The sequence below is a fragment of the Oryzias latipes genome, chromosome 24 (assembly GCF_002234675.1).
Source record: "Oryzias latipes chromosome 24, ASM223467v1".
Taxonomy (NCBI): Eukaryota; Metazoa; Chordata; class Actinopteri; order Beloniformes; family Adrianichthyidae; genus Oryzias; species Oryzias latipes.
In genome coordinates this window covers 20,011,092-20,023,323 of record NC_019882.2, presented here as the reverse complement: position 1 = coordinate 20,023,323, position 12,232 = coordinate 20,011,092, and the positions used below count along the sequence as shown (strand labels likewise).

The following is a 12,232-nucleotide window of genomic DNA, read 5'->3' as shown; positions in this document are numbered from 1 at the left end:
CCTCAAAGGACCACTGGGGGAGAAGTTTCAGAGCGGAGCTGTTAAAAAGTCAAACTTGACATAAGAAACGTTTGCACTTTCTGTTTTGGAAAATTTTATATTATTGATTGCCCAAACCCTAAATATAACTCTAACCCTAACAACCCTGAAAAGGTTTTTTTTATTTGTAATCAGCTGTTTTTATTTTATTGGAGCTAAAATTGGCACATTTTAATATTACGGTTAACAGATCGTCCAATATGCGAACCCAAGAGAACTTCCAACTCTACTTAGTCCCGCCCATTTGCTGCCCCTCCCACTCTATGCATCACCTTCACTGTGAAGTCAAAAATCATCCAGTGGGGGACCCATGGTAAAGCTGTGTATCCATGGCGACCGCCATTTCATCAATGTTGGTTGAAGCTACCTAAAGATGCTGTTAGGCCTTGTTAATGTAAATCAGATCGTAAACAAAGGGATGTCCATTATAACACTAACATCTGCATTAGCTTTTATTTGTTTGTTTGTTTGATCGCAGAAGTTTTAGATGACATATCTGACATTTCAGCAGTTTTGTATCAGTTGCTCTTTTGAGGACTTCCTTTCATTTCTTCTAGAATAATGCTAGTTTAAGGCAACACTCCTCTTCCATCATAACAATTTGTGGATCCTCTAGCAGACTCTGCTTCCATCATAGCTCAGAAGAACCTGAGCAGAGCCAGTAGCATGCTACCAGATAGTTCCAGGATTAATTTTACAGAGAACGCCGAGTGGATGGCACTCCTGTTGAAGCTACAGAAGATCTACAAAAGGTTCCAGAGAGTTCTGAGGGCAGATATGAAGCCGTCCACCGTCAGATTTCTGTAGAGAATCCTCCTACGTTTGGGTCTCATACAGTCCTGCCCTGATGTGGCGACAGTGGAGTCAAAGTCCAAATGTCTGAGAGCATCAGGAGCAGAGGTTCTGACGGACCTCAGCAGGTTCTCCCACCATGGATAAACACTGCAGCACTTGTGCTGCGCGATGCAGTCGGGCAGCATTGTGTAACTCCTGCATAATGTGGCCTCTTGTCTCTTGAACTCCACGCTAACAAATTAGGCTTTCTGCCGGCTGAGCCATCGACGGCCCACTAATGCAGATCCCACTCTCAGCTTTTATATTTGGGATGTTGTTCTGCCTCTGCGTTCCACTTCTGCGCTCTTCATCCTCACTCCTCTGAGTCCAGATGCAGATGAGGCGTGCTGGATGCGAGTCCTCTTTTTATTACGCAGATGAAGATCAGAGAAGTCTAAAGACCGTAGCTGGTGGAGCTGAAACATCTCTCGTCGAAGCTCTAGTGGTTTGGTAAAAATGTCAAACGTGTTCCTGCTTTTGTTCTTCTGATGACACTTGAGCTGAACATCTTGGTGATCCGAACGGTAACTTGGAAAGAAAGAAGTGTTGAAATACCTTTTGCAGCACTGATGAAACTAAAATTGACTTAAAAACCTACTTTAAGACACGTTAGAAATATTTTGTAAAAAATTCCATTCAATAGTTTTATGATAAGTCAAGCAAAAACCTGTTTTCTGAGAGGCTAAAGTGTTCAGCTGAATTTATTTACTGTAATGTGAAACTGGGTTAATAACTTATGGCCATCAACTGTTCATGTAATAATAAAAAGAGAGAACACGGCATCATACAAACACAAAAATGACATGAAATGCATGATAATGGCTTTGTTTTTATAGTCATTCTTGATTAAAAACAGCTTTTTGAATTAAAACATTTTGAAATGAAGAATGTCAAATGCATACAATTTTAAAGGTTATTAAACGTTCTTATTTTTTATGGAGTTTTAATTTTGGCTTCATTTTCCTGTTGAATGTATTCGTTTCAGAGCCAGTTTTCATTACAGCAAACAGAAACTTAAGCCAACTAGATCAGGATTGGGCCACATCCCACTGTTGGCAGTAATTTTCCTATCCCGCCTGTCCGTCCATGCATCCATGCATCTATTCATATTCTGAACCCGCTGAATTCCTTTCAGGGTCACTGGGTTGCTGGAGCCTATCCCAGCAAAGGCAGAGTACACTCTGGACAGGTTGCCAATCTGTTGCAGGACCACACAGACGCACCTAGACTAATTAAGAGATATCAATGAGCCTATGATGCTCGTTTTTGGACTTTGGGAGGAACCCAGAGTGTCTAAAGAAAACCTACGCATGCACTAAGAGAACATGCAAACTCCACACAGAAAGGACTGAACTGGGATTTGAACCACGGTTCGTCATAAATACGTGCAACTTCCATTAGACAAACAAATACTTCGTGAAACACTTACCACACATGTGACAATGGTACATTCCATTTTCCTGAAATCTCTTAAGATGGCTTCAAGCTTCAAGGGAAATGCAAGAAACGAGTGCGCTCCCCTTAAGATGCAGCCACTCTTCTCTAGGACCCTCCTCAGGCCCAGACGACCCAAAACCTGCAGTAACTGTCCGGATCAACCTCAGATACGGGTGAATGTGATTAAGGCTTTATGCATAGCAGGCTAAACACAAAAACCATTGAAATTATCTAATGCAGTTAATTCATATTTCCAGAAAAGACTCCTGGTATTTTCTTTAAATGTCTTTTTTGTACAAAGAAACCTTACAGAGACGTTTTTTTTTTTAAACTTTCTTAGTTTGGAGCTTTCAATTTAGTAGTTTGAGTAGACCCTTTAAGAAGGTAACAAATGTATTTAAGGGTGTATTCAGACCCAGTCCCCTAAATTTGGTCCATGATGAGCTCTGAACCTTGGGTTCAGAAGGCCGACATGAGGACTTTCCTAATTTGAACCAAAGCTAGTAGCCAAAACCACATGACTAAAGAGGTCTTCCCTTCCTGAGGAAGGGGCAAAGCAACTAGAGACAGAGATTATGGAAGTCCTGCGCTTTGCAGTCCTTGTTGGTATGGCCCAAACTTACACACTACTGAATGTGAAATAAAGCTGTTTATTATTATATTTTTATTTAAAACTTCTTAACGTATTTTCAGATTTTTATATTGGTTTTTATTATTTGACGTTTACTTCTTCTCAACAGAATTTCGCTGTAGAAATACAATAACCATAAAAATCTTTGAATCTTAGTAAACGTCTGTATCAACGTCAGGCTCAACACTTTTTACTCACTTTTGTGGTCCAGTACAGGCATAATGCAAGGCCGTTACTGACAAGAAGCCGTCTAAGAAGGTAAGCTGATTAAGTGTTTATGACAAATGGATTGTAAAGAAAACAGTAAAAAGTGATTTGTGTCACGTTAAAAGTACTTTTAATGAGCCTGAATTCATCCAATCACATTTCAATGAGTTGCTGTGTCTCATTGTTGTGGCGTTCTGACATTGTTTTGAAGAGAATTCTGTAAAGGAACTACAAGGTAGCTTTTAGGGGGACATAACAGCAGCGCATCCCACATAATGAGACACAGAAAAGCATAAAACATGCGTTTTCAGCTGTGTTAAAATAAACATTTTAACAAATAAACAGTTTGACTTTCTTTCTGTTTGTTTTCTGCGGTTCATCTGTTCCTACAGTTCTACTCCGTTTACGTCGGCTACGGTGGCCCTTTTGGTTCAGTTGTTCAGCTCCAAAGACGGATGTATTCAGACTGAAGAACCCCAGAGTGAACCGAAGCTCAGTCCAATTGGAAATGAACCAAGTCCACCTCAGAAGATTAGTCAGAGAGAGGTTCCTGGTCCTGGACCAGGGTCCACTGGAGTGAATTCAGACTGAAAATTTGTTCTGGATTATTGGGGAAACGAACTCTGGTTCACTTAAAGCAAACCAAATGTGTCCAGTCTGAATACACACAAAAAAAAAATTTGGACATGAGTCAAGAGAGAATCAAAGATAGATGTGGAGGAGAAGATCTGGTAGTTTAACAAAATAAGACTTCCTTCAGAATAAGATATTAAAATAGAAATAATGTAAATTGTGTTTTTTGTGTACCAGATCTGGTACAGACTGGTTCGGGGCGTTGGGGACCACTGGTTTGCAGAGCCTCCAGCCTTTCAAAACAGCCAAGTCCCTTTTAAAGCTGGACTTCAGAGAAGTCTAGAGTGAAAGGAATCATGTTGGAATGTTTATAGAACAACTCCATTTACACACCAACCTGACTAAACTTTCAAAGTAAAATAAAAATAAGTTGTTTCCACAGTGTTGTCATTTCATGATTGAACAGACATGTGCTCTGAAGTATTGAGAACATTTCATCCTAGTTTAATAGCAGGAAACGAATGGAACCAAACATCTTCATCTGTCTTTCACTTGCGCAGAAGTATTCCGTCTTTTGTTCATTATTTCTCTATTCAGCTACTGTTAAATTTCCAACCTGAGAGGAAAAGCAAGGCAGCTCGGACAGAAACTTCAGCAGATGAGTGGTGCTAACATCAGGACAAAGCCAAGGGTTTGGTTGACCAAAAAGAACAAAGAAAAGAAGAAAGAGGAAAGGACCGTAGAAGGCAGAAGGAAAACAGACGCTCAGACTTTTGAAAACATAGAGCAAAGATGGTGGAAAGAAATTTCCTGTTGCGATCGATGAAGCTGATCTTCTTCCTGTGAGCCGCGGCACCGCCAACGTGCCTCCTGTCACGCCTTTTTAACCAAACCAATTAGCCCAGCGTGACATGCGTTGAAACCCGCCATGCGTCGATAAATCACTGTCGATGCTAATTGCAATTAAAATCTGGAGCAAACCAGGCGAGACGCCAAAGACGGCCGAAGGTATTTACTCTAAACTTTTAATGGTTACTCTGCATGGCTGTGTTTGTGTCAAAGTCGTATCAGGAGAGCTCCAAACCACTGGAGGCCTGCCTCTCATTAGTGCATGTGGACTTTTCTGGCACGGAGCTCGTTTGGAGGTGAGAGGCTGGACACTTCTTCCTTCAGAACTCATCCATCTAATTAATCATCTGATAAAGAGAGGCAGAGCTCCTTCCTTGTTATCATCCTCGCCGGACTTTATTTCAGTTTCTGAGATGCAGAGGGCTGAAAGGGTGTTTAAAACAAAAGCACCAAGTCTCCTGCTGCAGTGCATCAATCAGCTGTGACACGTTTGCCTGTTTGAGGCAAAGTCTCTCTGCTCCGCTCCATTCTGATGCATCATCTTACAGACAAATAGATCCGTGTACGTCTTTGTCTGAGCTGGAATCTGGATCTAAACTGTACTGCTGGATAGCTCCAGTACTGCCCGCCATTTTTGTTGCACTGCTAATGTTAGCTGGAGGTGTGAGGGGCTGTAAGCTAGTGGGAGAGATAGTAAACAAAAGGATGATGGGAAATTAGAGAAGCCCGACTTTGGCCAACAGTTCCCCCCGGTAACTCAGAGGTGAATTTCTAATGAGCTCCTGCTGCTCTGCAGAAACTATGTCCTAGAAAACAGCAGTCTTTTTTTTGTTTAACTGTTTTTTTGTGAAGAGTTCTGCAATAATCACCAACAGATTGGTTGTGGTTTCTTCTTGAATTCTGACCAGCAGTGCAGGTTTCTATACCAGGATTTTGAAGTAAGTGTAGATACACTCTAATGTGAGTCCTGTCATAGCATTAAGAAATGTAGAGTTATGTAAGAGGGTGGAGGGGGCTTTCATGCACAGGTGAACACAAACACACTTGAGCAAACGCGCTAAGGCTACACTATGAACATGTGCACACAAATGTGCACGGTTGTCCCCAAACCTCACTTATATAATCTAACTGGTTTATGTAGACCATAAACACAAAAATGTGTTACTTAAAAGAAATATTTAAAAAAAATAAAATAAAAAATAATCAATTTAAAAAACAGTTCAGGTGTTTTTACACCTTCATTTAAACCTAAAACGCTATAACAAATTTTTCGTACAAAATGTCCACGGGTGAACAAAACATTTGCTACCACTTAAAAAAGTTTTTTTTTTTTTAAATAATTGAATCAAATCTCCACATCGAGATGAGCCAGTTGAGGTGGCTCAGGCATCGGCGTCCAGGACGCTGTCATGCTTCCTGGACGCCTCCCTAGAGAGGTGTTCCGGGCATGTCCCACTGGGCGGAGGCCCCGGGGAAGACTCAGGACCCGCTGGGGAGACTACACCTCTAGGCTGGCCTGGGAACGCCTCGGGGTCCCACCAGAGGAGCTGGAGGAAGTGGCCGGGGCCAGGGAAGTCTGGGCATCTTTGCTTAGACTGCTGCCCCCATGACCCGGATAAGCGGAGAATGGAGGGAGGGAGGGAGGGAGGGAGGGAGGGATGAAATGATGGATGGATGGATGGATGGATGGATGGATGGATGGATGGATGGATGGATGGATGGAATCTATTTTGGATTAAAACAATAAATTATTTGTATTTGAATCTGAAATAAGTTTTGAAATTCAGCGTCTAGATGTTGGAATGGCATACTTGGACCTAAATGGTTAAAAATGGTTTCCAAACACTTTTTTCTGTTGACAGCAGGCATGAATGGGTTGGCATGTTGTTACAACAAATATTAAAAGAACTTTAGTTCACTTGAGTCTAAAGAAAAACTTATTTAGACAGTGGTTCCAAAATAATCCCCCTTTAACCTGGGCTGATTGGCTAAATGCTTTATTATATACCTCTTCCCAACTCACCCTGTTCCGATCACATGTGATAAATTGAAGGAAAAAACAATTTTTTCAAAATGGCAGCCTTATCTCCATAGCATAGCATAGCTCTATTTTGGGTTTTCTTTGCAACAAAGGGTTTTTTGTGAAGCATGCCCACATTACTAATATGTTCAGATTGTACGTTACATCGTCTTGTTGAACAATTGCAAACAATTTGTGTATTAAATCTTCACAATATCCTAGTAAGAAATGTGCTAGCAACAGGGGTTCAAATGAATTAACTAATCAGTCTCCATACTTCATTAGTTGTTTAAAAATCTTACTGCAACTCCAAACTCATCGTGAAAAACACAGAGTTCAGCTTTTCAAAGTGTGCCCTCAAAGTTTGACTGCTGTACTGATCAGTGTTTTGTATCAGCTTCAGACTGAGGTTTCATCCATCTTCAAATTCAAAGGACTGGAGACTGAAAAGCAATAATAGATATGGGGGCAGGTTGCAAAGCACCTCTATAGACTTCAATCAAGTGTTTATCCTTCTCATAATTGGGTTGCACTTATTCTCCACATCAAGGGGATTATCATAAAAGTAATCTGGAGCCGCAACAGCACAGTCAGATGCTGCTTGAAGCTGGGGTCATCTGCTAATGTCAGCAGGGTCTATTTACAGAGCCCACTGTGTGGAGCGAAAGACCATTTGACTGATGACAAATGTTAGGCTTGGAATGCCACAGATAATGAGCAGCCTGACTTGATATCAAAAGGAAACATGTTCAGACAGAAGGATGAAACCATGCATCTGGCAAAAAGCTTCATGTACCATCATCAGTTCTGCTATTGTTTTTTACCACCAAACCGTCAACACGGCGTGGGAGGTGTGAAGCACGCTGAGCAATTATCTTTAATTGAGGCACAGAAGCACATCATTAAATGACCGATTTGTTTTTTTCTTTTTATAACACACTCTTTTTGAAATAACCGTCTCAGCTTGTGGCATATAAAGGTTATTGCATAATGTTACTGTGACATCTTTGTACAAAGATCTACTGAATAGTCCATCATTTCATGAAACAGGTACACAGATAACTCTAGATTTCAAATCACAAAGTTTGACGTTTCTGTGAAACAAAAAGAGAAAACTAGTTAGAAAACAGATGCTGCACAGCTCTTTTTGTTCCTATATTGAAGTCCATTGGAATGCTCATTTTGCTTTTAGTAGGCATGAGCAATGGGGAGGGCAATGCCCCCACAAATGCCATGACTGCCCCCCGAACGTTATAGCCTGAAAAAAATCCACAACTATTAACTATTAACCCAAAACACAAAGGAAAAAAATTAAAATTGAATTTAAATACACGGAAGGATGGACGGACAAAAGGCAGACATGAAAAGTAAAAAAGATAAATAAATCAAAAGATAAATACAGCCTCAACGGGGCAAAGACCAGTGTCTTGCTTGTGCCGGTCCCAAGCTAGGGAAATGCAAAAGGTAGTGTCAGGAAGAGCATTAAACATAAAACGTATTTTACATATCAAATAGATCCAAGGAGAAGATAAGGTATATAGAAAGATAAACTGATTTCATGATAGCATGATATGACAGCTCAAACTCCACCATCTGATATTCTACCTTCACCCATTGACTGTTTGTAGAGATGGACACAGCTGGGTGTGACGTCACCCATAGGAAATGGCTTACCTCCTGCTTCAGCGAAACGAAGCCAATTCAGTTCAGTTCATTTTTATGGGTGCCGCAATTTGGAGCTAGTTAACAGTGATTGGTCCGAGTCGGTTTAAGTCACATTTCTAAGGCAACTAATCAAGAGCAAGCTTGTTCGAAGTAAACATCCTTTCCACTGAAAGTGGCTCAGCCAGCGGGTACCACATGCTTTTACTGAGGCATCTGATTGGTCAGTTCATAGGTTGAATAACTTGTGATAAAGAAAAAATATCACCAAAAAAATTGAATTAGAATGAAAATGTTAAGAAAAAGGTATGAGAGCAAGAATGATTATTCTGACTAATAGATAAAGTAATTTTCGTGTTTATGTTTCTATAGAAGTCTATGGGATTTTGGTTTCTTGGAGTTAGAGGGTACCTCCTGCTTGGAACGCGACAGAGGAGACGGTTATTAGTCTGTCCAGTTCCTATTTCAGTCTATGCCTGCACCCCGTAATGGGGGTGGCTAAATCCGGGCCGGTTAAGAAAGCTGTACGATGCTGTGAGCTCATATCAAAACACAAGTTATTTGGTCTACTTCAGTCTGGCGTGGATATGACTGAAAGTTAAAAAAAAGAGAAGTTAAAATCTTTACAGTTATTTCTAAATTTCAAACAAGCCAGAAAAACCAGCATAATCTGGTCCTTAAGTGTGGACTCAAACTGCATTTCCATTAAACGGTTTTGCTCTACATGCCGTGAGACCACAGGCCTTGGTTTTAGTCGGATTTCAATTACCGCAGAATCCATTTTTAGTTTGGCTGGGTTGGTTGCAATAAAGCAGAAAAGTATAAAAGTTAAAAAGAGAATCTAAACCTCGTTTCCACTGAGCAGTCCGGTCCAGTATAGTCCAGTCCAGTCCAGTTTGGAATGGTCCAGGGAATTCAGGTGAGCGTTTCCACTCAAAGTTGGACTGTCACTGAGGATGCGACAACATGAAGATCATCAAGTAGTTTCTACTAAGCTTTTGATACTTTGTATATACAAGTCATTTCATTTTGTTTGAGAAAAGATTACGGGTAGCAAACAGGAATATGCTGGCGTTACTTTGGCGCTCTCTTTTGTTATAATGACCTTCCACCAATCAGCGGGTTTCAACTGTAGCTCTGCCCCAACCGGTCCATTCCATTTTCTATAGACCTACAACGAGTACGGTATAGTCTGGCTTAATGGCTCCATTTTAAAATGAAAGGACTCAAAAGACCATACTGGACTGTCCCGGGTTGGACTGTTCCGCTCAGTGTTCACACCGAATGGAATTCCAAGTGTCACGGTTGTCCAGTTTCAAGACAAGATGATGTACACGGACGGCGAAAGGTCCTGCGGCGTAATTCTCTAGTTGCAGTGCGTTTTTGGCAGCATGGCAGTGTCAAAAATGATCACGCATGTCAAAAGCTATGTCCGAATTCCTACCCTAACCCCTACATAGTGCACTAATATAGTGCATTCACCATTTTTTAGTGCTGTCGGAATCTATCATTCCCAAATCGAGAGCCCTAGAAATATCCCAGAAGTCTCTGAGAAAAACCAGTGTGCATCGGTGTTCACTAGATCGGCGAATATAGACCACATTATTTATTTTATAGGAACATTATTTTCCTTAAAAAATGTGTTTAAATTTATATTTTTAATAAATCATGAAGGTTTTTATCTTCAGAAGACAGTGGGCTCATAAATAATCACCACAAAACGCTCATAATAATTAGATTTTACCTTCATGAAATCGATTACGTCATATCCATCGATTAAAAAAAATAAAAATGAAAGTAGTGAGCATGGTGTCCGAATTGAATTTAAAATTCAGGGCACTACAAAGTGCTGCACTAAATAGTTTTTTAGCAGTTAGGGGCTGGGGTGCTTTGTGTGATGTCCCAAAATTATTGGTGTGCAAAGCTTTGTTTCCAGAGTTCAAATATCGGAACTTTGGTGAATATTTGGGTCCTTTAAACAAATCAAAGACTCAGCTTCGGCTCTCAACTTGTTGATGTGTTAACATCAGTTGGAGTCCAAACCCTTACAAATACAAAATATATTGCAATATACTCAAATTTATGTTGCAAGTAATCCAAATCAACATATGTGAAAATTACTTATACATTTAAAAACATTTAGCAATATGGACAACCTATTTCTATATATTCATTCACATATTTTCAAATACATTTCTGCCTTTACAAAAATATATAGCAAAATACTAGAATTTATGTTGCAATACATGAAACTAACTCATATTAAAACTATATAGCAATATATTAAAGGACAATCTATTTCTATATATTTATTCATGTGTTTTAAATAACATTTCTGAGCAAACTAATGGGATTATCCTATTTCTTCTATGTTTACTGAAATAAGTCATTCTTTTTAGAGTTAAAGAAGCTCCAAATCACATTTTGCAACTCACATTTTTTTGGATATGGATATGGATGGACCATGTATGACTGTGTATGAATTCCTGTATTTTCAAATATAGCTGACATGTTTTTAGTTGACAAAGAATTTCTTTGGTCAAGTTCAGCCCTGTACTGCACTTAAGAACTGTTCTGTCTTTTTTTCACTGAACAATATTGCAGTTTTTGCTGAATTAACACAGTTATAATTGTAAGACTACCATGACACTTGTCCTTTATGTATCCTTTTATGTAAGTATTTTAATACTTCATACACTGTAAAGATTCTTTGTAAATTTACAGTATTTTGAAGGCAGCAGTTTTGCCAGCGTACTATAAAATATTTACAATCAGGTACTGTAGATTATTTTACAGCACCTTACAGTTTTCTATAATTACAATCCATCCCAGTAGATTTACAGTTCATTGTTTCTGTGTTAAACTGTCCTTTACTGTATTATTTTATGAACACAAAGCTTTATGTATATAAAAAAGAAGACAGTGTTTTCTGTGTTGTTTTACAGTACAGTACATTACATTTCAAAACACTAGTAAACTTACAGTTTCACTTTAAGTACAATATGTAATGTTTTTGTTTCAACTGGAAACAGAAGTCTAAAACTATTTGTGAAGAAAAGGGGGTAATGTCCATCAGACAGTTTCTTTCCTGCAAAATAGATATTACAATCTAAAAAGTCAATCGCGCAGTTATCAAAAACATTCATGAATTACAATCTTAATTATTTTATTACACAGTTTTTACATCTGTATTTTTTAAACATACAGAGGTTTTAACATACCTGTACTTTTCAGCAAGATAAATGACAATAAATATTTAACTTAACTTCTGAAAAAAGTCAAAATTTAACAGAAGGTTTATTGGAAACGCAGTGTTAGGAGGCTCCAGATGGCTCCACTCAGCTTCTGGAGGAAAATGCCCACAGTTGCCGTTCCTCAGACCATACACAAGAAAGGACTTCACTCTCTGTCTTTATCAATATTTTATATAGTCTGGTTTTTATGGTCTCCTAATATTTAAACCATCAATAGATCAGGTAAATAACATCATGACGTCCTGCTTTTGTCAAAGGAACAATAGCATTCTCAGGTTGTGGCACAACCCTGCCTCTGGATTTTCAGAAAGAGTTGTAAAAATATTTCATATACTGACTGCTTTTTTAATGTGTAATATGCAGAGTACTTTAGTTCAACACAATCTGCTCTTTAAGAACATTAGTTTCCGCTGTTGGTTGCCTGAAGATCAGTGGTTTTAGTCATCTTTCACTGTATTGATTTACCATCTAAAAATATATACTTAAGCTTGCGTTATTAAAGTTCCACCCTGATCATCTTTTGATCTATTGTTAAAGCATTCCCAGTGTCTTTTAAATATGTATTGGAGCTATCCAGCCGTAACAGTTTAGATCCAGATTCCAGGAGGAAAACTAAGACGTTCATGGATCCATTTGTCTGACAGTGGATGATCAGAATGGAGCAGAGCGGGGAGCGTGTGGCTCGCCAATTGTACTTAGTAACAACTATAAGCTTTTTCAAACAGC

General features: G+C 39.2%; 1 protein-coding gene across 4 annotated transcripts in view; it reads right to left on the bottom strand.

The window, feature by feature from the left end:
• aven (apoptosis and caspase activation inhibitor) overlaps window positions 1-12,232 on the bottom strand; it is a 32,180-nt gene that overhangs the window by 9,956 nt on the left and 9,992 nt on the right. The window lies entirely within an intron of this gene.